The sequence below is a fragment of the Sus scrofa genome, chromosome 14 (genome assembly GCF_000003025.6).
Source record: "Sus scrofa isolate TJ Tabasco breed Duroc chromosome 14, Sscrofa11.1, whole genome shotgun sequence".
NCBI lineage: Eukaryota > Metazoa > Chordata > Mammalia > Artiodactyla > Suidae > Sus > Sus scrofa.
In genome coordinates this window covers 100,624,204-100,635,950 of record NC_010456.5, presented here as the reverse complement: position 1 = coordinate 100,635,950, position 11,747 = coordinate 100,624,204, and the positions used below count along the sequence as shown (strand labels likewise).

Here is an 11,747-nt window from a genome sequence, read left to right as displayed (position 1 = left end):
GGGGTAAGAAAAGAATGGGGACTACAGACTGGGGACTCTCCATAAATGGGGACCTGTGAACTGCCACTATCAGTCTGCAAGTGAATATTAGGGCAGATTCAAGGGCTAGGAGCTTCTACCAATTAAACAAGAATTGTGGTTTGAAATAAAGATGAGGGGCTTGGGCTCCAAGAAGAACCATTTGCCAGCTCAAGCTGACCCGCCCTTTGTTGGAGCTTCTGATCTAACTGCAAAAAAGACTGGAGCTCAGAAATGAAAGGAACTTACCTACTACAGTCCTTGGAAATGGTGAGAAAGACAAAGAACTCAAAGTGTTCGTGTGTATCATATCTGTGTTTCTTGTTGTCCTCAAAGCCATAGAAAATCTCCTTCAGTTCCTCTACTGGCACAAAATCTGTTAAAAAATCAAAATTCAGCTGAGTAGATCTGAAGATATAATTAGCTTTATTCAGCAATTCATGCATTGAGCAGCAGCCCATCTAAGAAATCAAAAGAAGCTCCAAAGAGTGGCAGAAAAGGAAAGACTGAAGGAAGAAAAGCAAAAAGGGAGTGGGACAAAAAAGTCATAAGCTAAGGAAAGGATTATTTCAGGCAAGATTACCTTTCTTTTGGTGAAGGTAGAGGTATATCAGGTAGATTACCTTATTAGTGCTCACTAAGTAATTCCAGACTGACTGGTTAATGTTCTCATTCCAGGGTGAGGCTGAAACCACAATTAAGTCTTGGTTGCAGACATGGGGTTTAGTAAAACTGATTCCATTTTGAGTCTGGTGCTTCTTTTTATGTAACGGGCATAGCATGTTTTATTGCATTTGGATTTACTGTACTTTTCAGATAAAGTGCTTTTTACAAATTGAAATTTTGAGGCAGTCTTACATTGTCAGAAGATAGCTTTTTTTTTTCTTTTTTCTTTTTTTTAGCAATAATGTATTTTTAAATTAAGGCATGTACATTGGGCTTTTTTGGACATAATGTTATTGCACACCTGATAGACTACTGTACAGTGTAAATATAGTCTTTATATGCCCTGGGAAAAACAAAAAATGTGATTCAATTTACTGTAATATTTACTTTGTTGTGGTGGTCTGGAAGCAAACATACATCTCTGAGGAATGTCTATATAAGAATATTATTACTATAGATCTGTTATGTCATGAAGGAAAAGACTTTTTAAAAAGAAACTGAGAATCTGATATAGGAATTAAGCCTCTGTTGGTTAAATCAAAACCTTGAAATAATGAAAGTTCTGTTGACATAAAAAAAAAATGCACAACCTGAAAGTTGAGAATTAAGTTTTATTTGGGACAAAATTAGGACTTGCTCCTTAGCCAGCTGTACAGGCCCTGGGTGGGCGACATCACTGCTGGAAACCAGCTTTGAGGAAGGAAAAATAAATACATAAGCATGAGTTCCCATTGTGGCTCAGCAGAAAGAACCTGACTTGTATCCATGAGGATGTGGGTTTGATCCCTGGCTTCAATCAGTGGGTTAAGAATGTGGCACTGCCATGAGCTGTTGTATAGTTTGCAGACGCAGCTTGGATCCTGAGTTGTGGTAGCTGTGGTGTAGACCAGCAGCTGCAGCCCTGATGTGAACCCCAGCCTGGGAACTTCCATATGCTGCAGGTGCAGCCTTAAAAAAAAAAAAAATCAAAAAGAAAAAGAAAATCTGGCACATTACAGAAGTGGACAGATTATTGACCTGGAGAAAAAAATAATTAATTTTTAAATAATTCGTTAAAAAAATTGGGAGTCCCCATTGTGGCTCAGTGGGTTAAGAGTCTGACTAGTATCCATGAGGATGTGGGTTCGACCCCTGGTCCCGCTCAGTGGGTTAAGGATCCAGCGTTGTTGCAAGCTGTGGCATAGGTTGCAGATTTGTGGCTTGGATCTGGCATTGCTGTGGCTGTGGTGTAGACTTGTAATGGCAGTTCTAATTCAACCCCTAGCCTGGGAACTTACATATGCCACAGGTGCAGCACTAAAAAGAAAAATTAGTAAAGATATTAATTACAAATGCATATAATGATATGCTTCAATAACTAAACAAGAGCTCCGATGTACCTGCCTGTGCCATGCAGGAGAGAAAATATAGTAAGAAAAAACAGGGGTTTCCTGAATTTGCAGTTTATAAATTTACAGGAAGTGGTACAAACACTCCACACATACCTACTGTTCAAAACAAAGTGGTAAACGCAGTAACAGAGATAAAAATGTACTATGTAGCATGAGCTCAGGTGAAAGATTTATTTGTATTAGAACTTGATTTTGTTGGTGTGAAATACTGGAAAAACTTGTGGTTTGGAATCAAGCAGACCTGAATTTAAATCCTGGTTCCATTATTTGCTGAGATTTTGTGCACAAAATTCATCTTCAGCATCCTTACATCCTATAATTAGAATACCATTACCAGTTTTGTAGGAGTTGTAATGCCATATACATTTAGCAGAGCTACCTTCCATTTGTGAATTTTCTAAGACTTAATTTCCTTTTTTTAGGATAAAATTTCCCCAATTTTTAACATAAGGTTTAACATGCTAAGTAAAATGAGCACAAACACCCTCGATTGATGAATTAGAGTAAATGCCTTGGATTCAGAGGAAAAAACAAGCAAATCTCCAAATCTATCCTCTAGTGGCAAATCTGGATAACCGCATTGTTCCTATAACACTTCTTAGTTAAAACAGATTGTGAATATGAAAATTATTTTAAAAACTGTTTTTTTTAATTAAGAATAAGCTACCTCTCTCTGGCCTCTTACATAATTAATTTAATAGAACAGTTAAATTTTAGAGCTATGAAAATAAAACACTGGTAGATTTGCAGCAATTCTGATACAGCTACAAAATGCATTTCTGGATTAATAGCATAGATTTCTGGACCTGTGTGCAATTTGAATATCTATAGGATCAGGTCATTAAAACTCAATTTGACTTAAAAATCATTTTATAACTTAAGTAGCCAAAAATATGTTATAGGCAGATGGGAAATTTTCGACTTTTGCTAAGTGGTACCAGCATCTGTACTTTAATCAGTGCATCTTGTAGCTATAGATTGAAATATCATTAATATCAACATTAGGCGGAAGATATTGTTAATATTATTAAGATGATATCAGTGCAGGATTTTTTTCCTCCATTATTTTAGTTGTCTCCTTTGCTGCATATCTGGATAAACTGAAGTTAATAGATAAAGTTTATGAGCATGGAGGTAAAAGTCACTAAGCTATACCATATTGTAGAATATGAGAATTGTGCCTAATAAGAGATACGCTATTCAAGAGATTTAATGCCATAAAAGATTATGATAGGTATAAGTCATTTTGAATTGTGAGTTTCTAATTATAAAGCATAGCAAAGTGAAATCACATGAACATTATCAAACATGGTCAGTTTAACAGACATAGAACAGTGACTCAAAGTAGAAATTCCTGACCAGGAGCATCAGTGTCACCTGGGAAACTATTAGAAATGCAGATATTTATTTATTTATTTATTGCTTTTTAGGGCTACACCCATGGCATATGGAGTTTCCCAGACTAGGGCTCTAATCAGAGCTGTAGCTGCCAGTCTATACCAGATCTGAACTGTGTCTGTGACCTACACCACAGCTCATGGCAACACTGGGTCCTTAGCCCATTAAGCGAGACCAAGAATCAAACCCATATCCTCAAGGATCCTAGTTGGGTTCATTAACCACTGAGCCATGAAGGGAATTCCAGGAAATGCAGATTTTTAGACTCACCCCAGACCTACTGAATCAGGAACTCTGGTGTTAGCCCTAGCAATTGGTGTTTGAATAAACCCTCCAGATGATTCTGATGTACAGAAGATTGGTTCTCACCATAGAGGTTAGCAACTTCAGCATATGATTTTTTCCCTTTCATTATTAAGTTGAGAACTTTCATCTTGTCACAAAAGGAAAGTACTTAAACGGCTCTTCTTTGGCATATCTGAATTTCCAGCATCACTGCTCTTGTTGCTCTGGGACCATTCTTAAGTATAGTAAGGATTACTTGAGCACAAACCCTAAGCCACTGGGACAGTAGAGCTGAAAACCAACATGAAGGAAATTGAGGTTCTGAAAGATAACTTTTCCTATCTGATCAAGGGTTGATCTAGAACTTGAACACAGGTCACCCTGACTTCCTAGGTCATATTTATAGTAATTTAGTTATACTACTTTCTCAAAAAAAATATATTTTATACATTCTTTTCTACCTATAAATTGACTAAAATACTTTCAGTTTTAGGTTCCCATATGTCCTTACTATAGAATTTACTATAATATCAACTTGTTATGATACCCTGACTTGTTTTACAGTTTATTTTAGCTATAACTGAATATTCTTGATGAGGTTTTTGGAGTCACTACTATTATGAGCAACCCATTTGGAACCTACTTAGACTGTTATTTAAGTAGACAGGTCATCTCATCTGTATTTTAATTTGTTTTTCTAAGTGCTATTTTCAAAAGGAAATTTTAGTGTGGCATCCTCTTTGCATGCCTTGAATATTTTTCCCTGTTTGGCTCAGTCTATATGGCTTTTCAATTTGGTCTCCTTGAGAAGGGCTAGGACAATGACAAACTGAGACCTGGCAGAGGAGATGAAGTTTGCATCTAGAAGTGCAAATCCCTTCCTGTACCTTCCAATATCTTTTGTGCTTCACTTTTTTCTCCCCTCAATTCTTTCTTTTTCATCCTAACATATATCTAACCACTTCTACTCTCTTTCACATGTTCAGAGAAAGGTCACATTCAACTGGCATTTTTCTCTTCCTCTATGTCTGTGTAGAGCTTAAGAACTCAGATATCCAGTATAACTCTGAATAACGCTTTATAAAATCCTCAGAGCCCCCATTTCCTCCCTCAGGTAACTCTAGAAATATTGAATTATGAAAATATAACAGCAATTTACATTAGTTTGGTGTATCAAAAAGAGAAGGGTACTTAGATTAGAGAATGTGGATTTCAGCCTTGACAAGGCCATTTGTATATCATTAACACGGGCAATGTCTATGAACTTTGATATCCTTACATGGAGAATGATAGGATTAAAGTAGGTAACGTTTAGATATCTTTTACTTTGTTTTATTTTTTCTTAGCTGTGCTCACGGCATGCAGAAGTTCCCTGGGCCAGGGTGAGAACTTACACCACAGCAGTGACAATCCAGATCCTTAACCCACTGAGCCACCAGGGAACTCCTTCGGTATATTTAATTTTGGAATATCATGATTTTTAAAAATATAAGTCATGTTATTTCTAGTAGGTTTTAGATTACAACATAGTTCTCTGTTTATATATATTCCTCTTCAGATGAGTTTGCACAGAACATAGGTACTTACTTTCAATCCCAAAATAAATTAGGAAGAATTTTGGAGGGGAATGTGAATAACAATGTGATGGTGCAAGTTAAGAGGTTCATGTGAGGCATGATGAAGAGATAGTTTGACTGGTATGAAGGCTACTAGTTAAAGTAGTTGGAGAGGAACTAGTTTGGATAAGTAATTCTAGCTCTGTAGGGATTTGGGATGGCGGGTTGAAGAATTTGAATTTAAGAGGTTGAAGAATTGAAAAGATCTTAGGGATTAGCTTGGAATGTTAAGCATAGAATCTGGAAAAAGGAAAACTATTTAAGTTGCTACTACAAAAGTTCAAGCATTATGTGCTCACTGCTATCATGGTAGACAAGGAGATGAAGAACTGATATTTTTTTAAATTGACAGAAGAATGTATATGAGCTCCTGCTGTATTTTATCTTTAAAAATTATTTCTCTTCATTGAAAAGACCACCCCAGTAACAACAATGACTACCCCAATAACAACAATCACCCTTACTAGTAGAATATGATTTTGTATTACCAAGTAAAAGGAGCCAGGACTTCTTAGAGAAATAATTGATTCCAGAGCAGGGGAAGTAAGATAAAGTTTTGGTCTAAAGGACTTGGAAGCCAATTGATAGGGGCTCTCACAATCAATAAAAGGGATAATTAATATCAATAGGATAAAAATTGCACTGAATTTAAACATCAAATACACATAAAAACATACATGCATTAGATATTAAAATAAGAAAAAATAATTTTGGAAATTGGCTGAGGGAAAGAATTGCTCAGTTAAGGTAGGCAAATAGTATGTGAAGAAATTTTCCTCTTATGAAAGAATCCCAGCTAATAAATATATATAAAGAACATATCAAAAAAAAAAAAAAAAAAAAAGGAGTTCCCGTCGTGGCACAGTGGTTAACAAATCCGACTAGGAACCATGAGTTGCGGGTTCAGTCCCTGCCCTTGCTCAGTGGGCTGACGATCCGGCGTTGCCGTGAGCTGTGGTGTAGGTTGCAGACGCTGCTCGGATACCGCGTTGCTGTGGCTCTGGCATAGGCCTGTGGCTACAGCTCCGATTCGACCCCTAGCCTGGGAACCTCCATATGCCACGGGAGCGGCCCAAGAAATAGCAACAACAACAACAACAACAAAAGACAAAAAGACAAAAAAAAAAAAAAAGAAAAAGAACATATCAGTGAAAACACACTGAGCATCCTGGGAACAACAGCCTGCTAACACCAAAGAAAGAGACAGAAAATATTCAAACTCCCACACCAAAAATAAATAGTAACCCCCCAAAAATTACAAAGGGGTATTCTTGCATAGAAGTAGCCTTACAAGACTACTGTTTGGCTTCCCCGAACTCACAAGCAAGATGAAGAAGGAACAGGAGAATTCACCTAAAGCAGTCAACAACAAAACAGACCTCCGCAGTCTGTCAGACATTGAGTTCAAAAGGGAGGTATTGAAAATACTGAAGGAATTAAGAGAGGATATTAACAGTAATGCAGATTCCTTTAGAAAGGAACTAGAAAATATAAGGAGGAGCCAAGAAAAACTAGAAAATTCATTTGCAGAGATACAAACTGAGCTTAAGGCAATAAAGAGCAGAATGAATAATGCAGAGGAATGAATTAGTGATGTGGAAGATAAAATAATGGAAATCATCCAATCGGGACAGCAGACAGAAAACCAAATGAAAAAACATAAAAGCAACATAAGAACCTATGGGATAATATAAAGCGGGCCAATCTATGCATAATAGGAATTCCAGAAGGAAAAGAAAAAGAAAAGGGGATTGAAAATATATTTGAAGAAATTATGGCTGAAAAATTTCTAAATCTAAAGCACACTCATATCAAGATACAGGAAGCACAGAGGGCCCCAAACAAGCTTAACCCAAACAGGCCCACATCAAGACATATTATAATAAAAATGACAAAAGTTAAAGATAAAGAGAGGATTCTAAAGGCAGCAAGAGAAAAGCAAAGCATTAATTATAAGGGAACCCCTATAGGGCTATCAGCTGATTTCTTTACAGAAACACTACAGGCCAGAAGAGAGTGGCAAGATATATTTAAAGTGCTGAAGGAAAAAAATCTGCAATGTAGGATCCTCTATCCAGCAAGAATATCATTTAAATTAGAAGGGGAAATAAAGAATTTCTCCAACAAACAAAAGCTAAAAGAGTACAGCAATACTAAACCCATTATAAAAGAAATACTGAAAGGGCTTCTCAAAATTAAAAAAAAAGAGAGAGAGAGAAAAAAGAGAAAAAGAAGAATTAAGATGGAGAAAACCACAATTGGAAAGCAATCACTTAAATAAGTCAGCATACAGATCTAAACATGAAGATGTTAAAAAAAAAAAGACATCAAAATCATACAATGTGGGGAAGGAAAGTAAGAAAATATAGATTCTTTTTTTTATTTTAATGCTGTGTCTGAGCCTATATGACTATCAGGCAAAAGCAAGCAGATATAGGAAGGGCTTAATGTGGTTAAAAAACAGGGCAACCACAAATCAAAACCAAACATTACATTCACAAAAACTGAAAAGAAAAGTACTCAAGCATAAAATAAATGGAAACCATCCAACCCAAAAAAGAAAAGAAGAAAAGAGAAACATGGAATCAACTGGAAAACAAGGTTTTTTTTTTTTGTTGTTTGTTTTGTTTTTTTTCTTTTTGCCTTTTCTAGGGCTGCACCTGAGGCATATGGAGGTTCCCAGGCTAGGTAGGGGTCTAATTGGAGCTGTAGCTGCCAGCCTACACCAGAGCCACAGCAACTTGGGATCTTGGGCATATATCCAGAGAAAACTGTCCTTAAAAAAGACACATGCACCCGCATGTTCATTTCAGCTCTATTCACAATAGCCAAGACATGGAAACAACCCAAATGTCCATTAACAGATGATTGGCTTCGGAAGATGTGGTATATATACACAATGGAATACTACTCAGCCATAAAAAGAACAAAATAATGCCATTTGCAGCAACATGGATGGAACTAGAGACTCTCATACTGAGTGGAGTATGTCAGAAAGAGAAAGACAAATACCATATGATATCACTTATATCTGGAATCTAATATATGGCACAAATGAACCCTTCCACAGAAAAGAAAATTATGGACTTGGAGAACAGACTTGTGGTTGCCAAGGGTGAGGAGGAGGGAGTGGGGTGGTTGGGGATCCTGGGGTTAATATATGCAAACTATTGCCTTTGGAATGGATAAGCATTCCAAAGATCCTGCTGTGTAGTACTGGGAACTATGTCTAGTCACTTATGATGAAGCATCATAATATGTGAAAATAGAATGTGTACATGTACGTGTAACTGGGTCACCATGCTCTACAGTAAAAAAAAATTGTATTGGGGAAATAACTATTAAAAATAATAATAAAAAACAAATAAAATTCAAAAAAAAAAAGAAAAAAAAAAGAAATGTTTTCCTGGACAGGTGAAAGGTTTGGGAATGTCTAGTTTTTATTAGATTTCCAGTATGAAAATTAACTAGCCTCATGCCACCCTAGAGGGATCCCAGGCAATGCACAGAGCGACCTTACTTGGCAGCAGAATATAATTGCTCATAGCAGCCAGAGTAACCAAACTTCACATTGTTCCTAAAGAATATTAACACCTCAACTCGCTATTAAGAGAACACTATAAGGAATAAACTTTAAAACACAGCCAAGTCGTCAGTCTTGGAAACTGTATTTGCAGAGATGTTCAGGTGAGTCTAATACATATGTCTTGTTCAAAATATATGGTATAATTGGAAAGATCATGGTAAAATGTGATGGTATCTATTGTTTATATTTGAAAAGACTATACACCTAAATAAAACAATTATCACTGGGTGTTTAAATTTGCTCCTTTTTGGCTTGTCAGTATGTTCTAAATCATTATAGTGAATATTTATGATTTCTTTTTTTCTGTTGTGCAATTTCATTTATATGAAATTTCCAGAAATGCCAAACTTATAGAGATATAAAGTAAATTAGCAGTTGCCACGGGACGGAGGTAAGAATAGTGATTAATTATAAATGGATATGAAGAATCTTGTTGGATGAATGAAAATGTTCTAAAATCGATTTAAGATGATAGTAAGTTACTAAAAATCATCGAATTGAACTCTTGAAGTGGGTGCATTTTATGACATAAAAATATCTTGATAAAGTTGTTTTTAAAATTTAAGATTATATCTTATGCAATAGCACTGCATGCTTAGCTTAAATTAGTGTTCCTTTGATAATAATAAAATACAATGAATTTTTATCTACAGCTCAACTTATTTTTAAAATTAAACTTAAATAATATAAAATATAAATTATTTTTATAATTTAGAAAATATTGAGCAAGTTTTTTTTTTTCAGAAAATTAATTCTGAAAAATTAATTACATAATGTAAATGAATGGGCTAAAAAACAGTGTTTCTGCACCAAAGTTTTTTCTGGGAGTTTTTTTTAATTTTCATTTTTTTAGGACTGCACCCATGGCATATGGAGGTTCCCAGGCAAGAGTCCAAACAGAACTGTAGCCACCTGCCTATGCCAGAGCCACAGCAACGCAATATCTAGGCTGCGTCTGTCACCTACACCACACTCATGGCAAGGCCAGATCCTTAACCCACTGAGCGAGGCCAGGGATTGAACCTGCAACTTCATGGTACCTAGTCGGATTCGTTTCCACTGCACCACGTCAGGAACTCCTGGGAGATTTTAAATAATAAACTATAATAGTTTTTTTCCTTCAAAATGAAATATTTTGTCCTTTAATTTGGTTCATTTCATTTGATATCAGAGATACTAATTTATTCTGGGGTAATGGGAGTATTCAGACTATTTTTAATTCAATGAATTTTATTATATGTATAGTTGTACAACCATCATCACAACCGAATTCTAGAACATTTCCATCCCAAATCTCCAGTCTATCCCTCCCCCTGTATGATTTCTAAAGTAAATTATTTTTTAAAAGAAATATTGTCTTTATTACTTTTAAAATAAAAATTACAGCAAAATCAGATTCTCTTAGCATACCAATAATGGTTCCCTGGGAATAGCTCACATAGTAAGTTTTCTTTTGTCCTGTTTTCTTCACAATGAAGTCAATACTTTGGAAGATCATATTTTATCATTTCATCAAAACTGCATGAAACAAAAATGGATAAAACTTGTGTTAATTCTCTATTAGTAATAAGAAAGTTATTGTTATGTTTTAAATTATGGACTTAAAAAAAAGCCCTCTGAAGGGACATCCAGGTCATGAGAGCTAACATTGATTCTACAGTCCCTATGTGTTAGCTAATACCATGTTACCTGCTTCTAAGCACCACTTCATTCCATGTCCATAAAACATCTTCGAGATGTGTGTAACTACGCACATTGTAGAGCTGAGGAAACAGGAAATGTGCCTGTGATCACAGCCAATAAGTGAAAGACTATATTTCAGATTACTCTTCTACAGCCCAAGTTTTATGATGTTGCATTTTATGGCTTTCCCTTACAAGAAATATGAGCAATACACTGTTTAAAAATATGTGGCAAACCCAAAGAGTTGCTAAAGGTATGAAAATGAAAATAGAAAATCATTCTTTTCCTTTTATTTTTTTATTATTCAATTAATTTTATTACATTTATAGTTGTAATAAAACCTCCATCCCAAACCTCCAGTCCATCCTCCCATCCCCCAACCTGTCTCCTTTGGAAAATAGCAAGTCTTATTTGGGAAAATTGATGCAGGCAGACAATCTTATATTATATTACTACTCTGTGGTACAAAGTAACCATGTACACTTTTATCCTTGTTTTCTCTCCCTGTTCCATTTTTTTTCTCCAAAAACAGCAGATTTACACCCAAAGTAAAAAGTAATGGATGGGTTGGTAACATGATTAATATTTGGAAAGTAGGGGGAAGAACAGGAAATAATGTATTTTTCACATTTTTCATCTTAATTCTTAGCACATTACTGACAATTTTTAAAAATCTAGAATAAGTTTTCTACATAAATCTTTTAAAATTAGAATTCATTAGTTATATTTTTCAATGAAATACCATTATTTCAGTTTTGAAAATTTATTTAAATATTAATAATTTAGAGGAAAACATCTAATGCATTTAAAGTCAAAATAAAAGAATACAGATTTTTTTCTTCCTTACCTGAAAGCCCAGAATTCTTTGGAATCTGTTTCCAGGTGCAAATGTTTTCTGAGCCACTTATTCCCCCTGCTGTTTCCCATCCACATATCATATAACCAGCAGCTGCCAGAAGGAAGCCCAGATTATTATTGGAAAGACTGGAAATTCAGATACTGGCAATTACAAGCAGACCATGCTATAAACACAACTGGCTTTTGGACTGAAAAATACAACACAGCTTTTCAAACCACCAAATATGTTAGGATTGTCTGGCTTGT

General features: G+C 35.4%; 1 long non-coding RNA gene across 1 annotated transcript; it reads right to left on the bottom strand.

Annotated features, from left to right (window-relative positions):
• LOC110256750 lies at positions 276 to 11,595 on the bottom strand. Its single transcript, XR_002338672.1, has 3 exons — positions 11,491 to 11,595; positions 10,371 to 10,478; positions 276 to 394 (listed from the first exon to the last, which is right to left on the bottom strand). It is a non-coding gene; the product is annotated as an uncharacterized LOC110256750 (long non-coding RNA).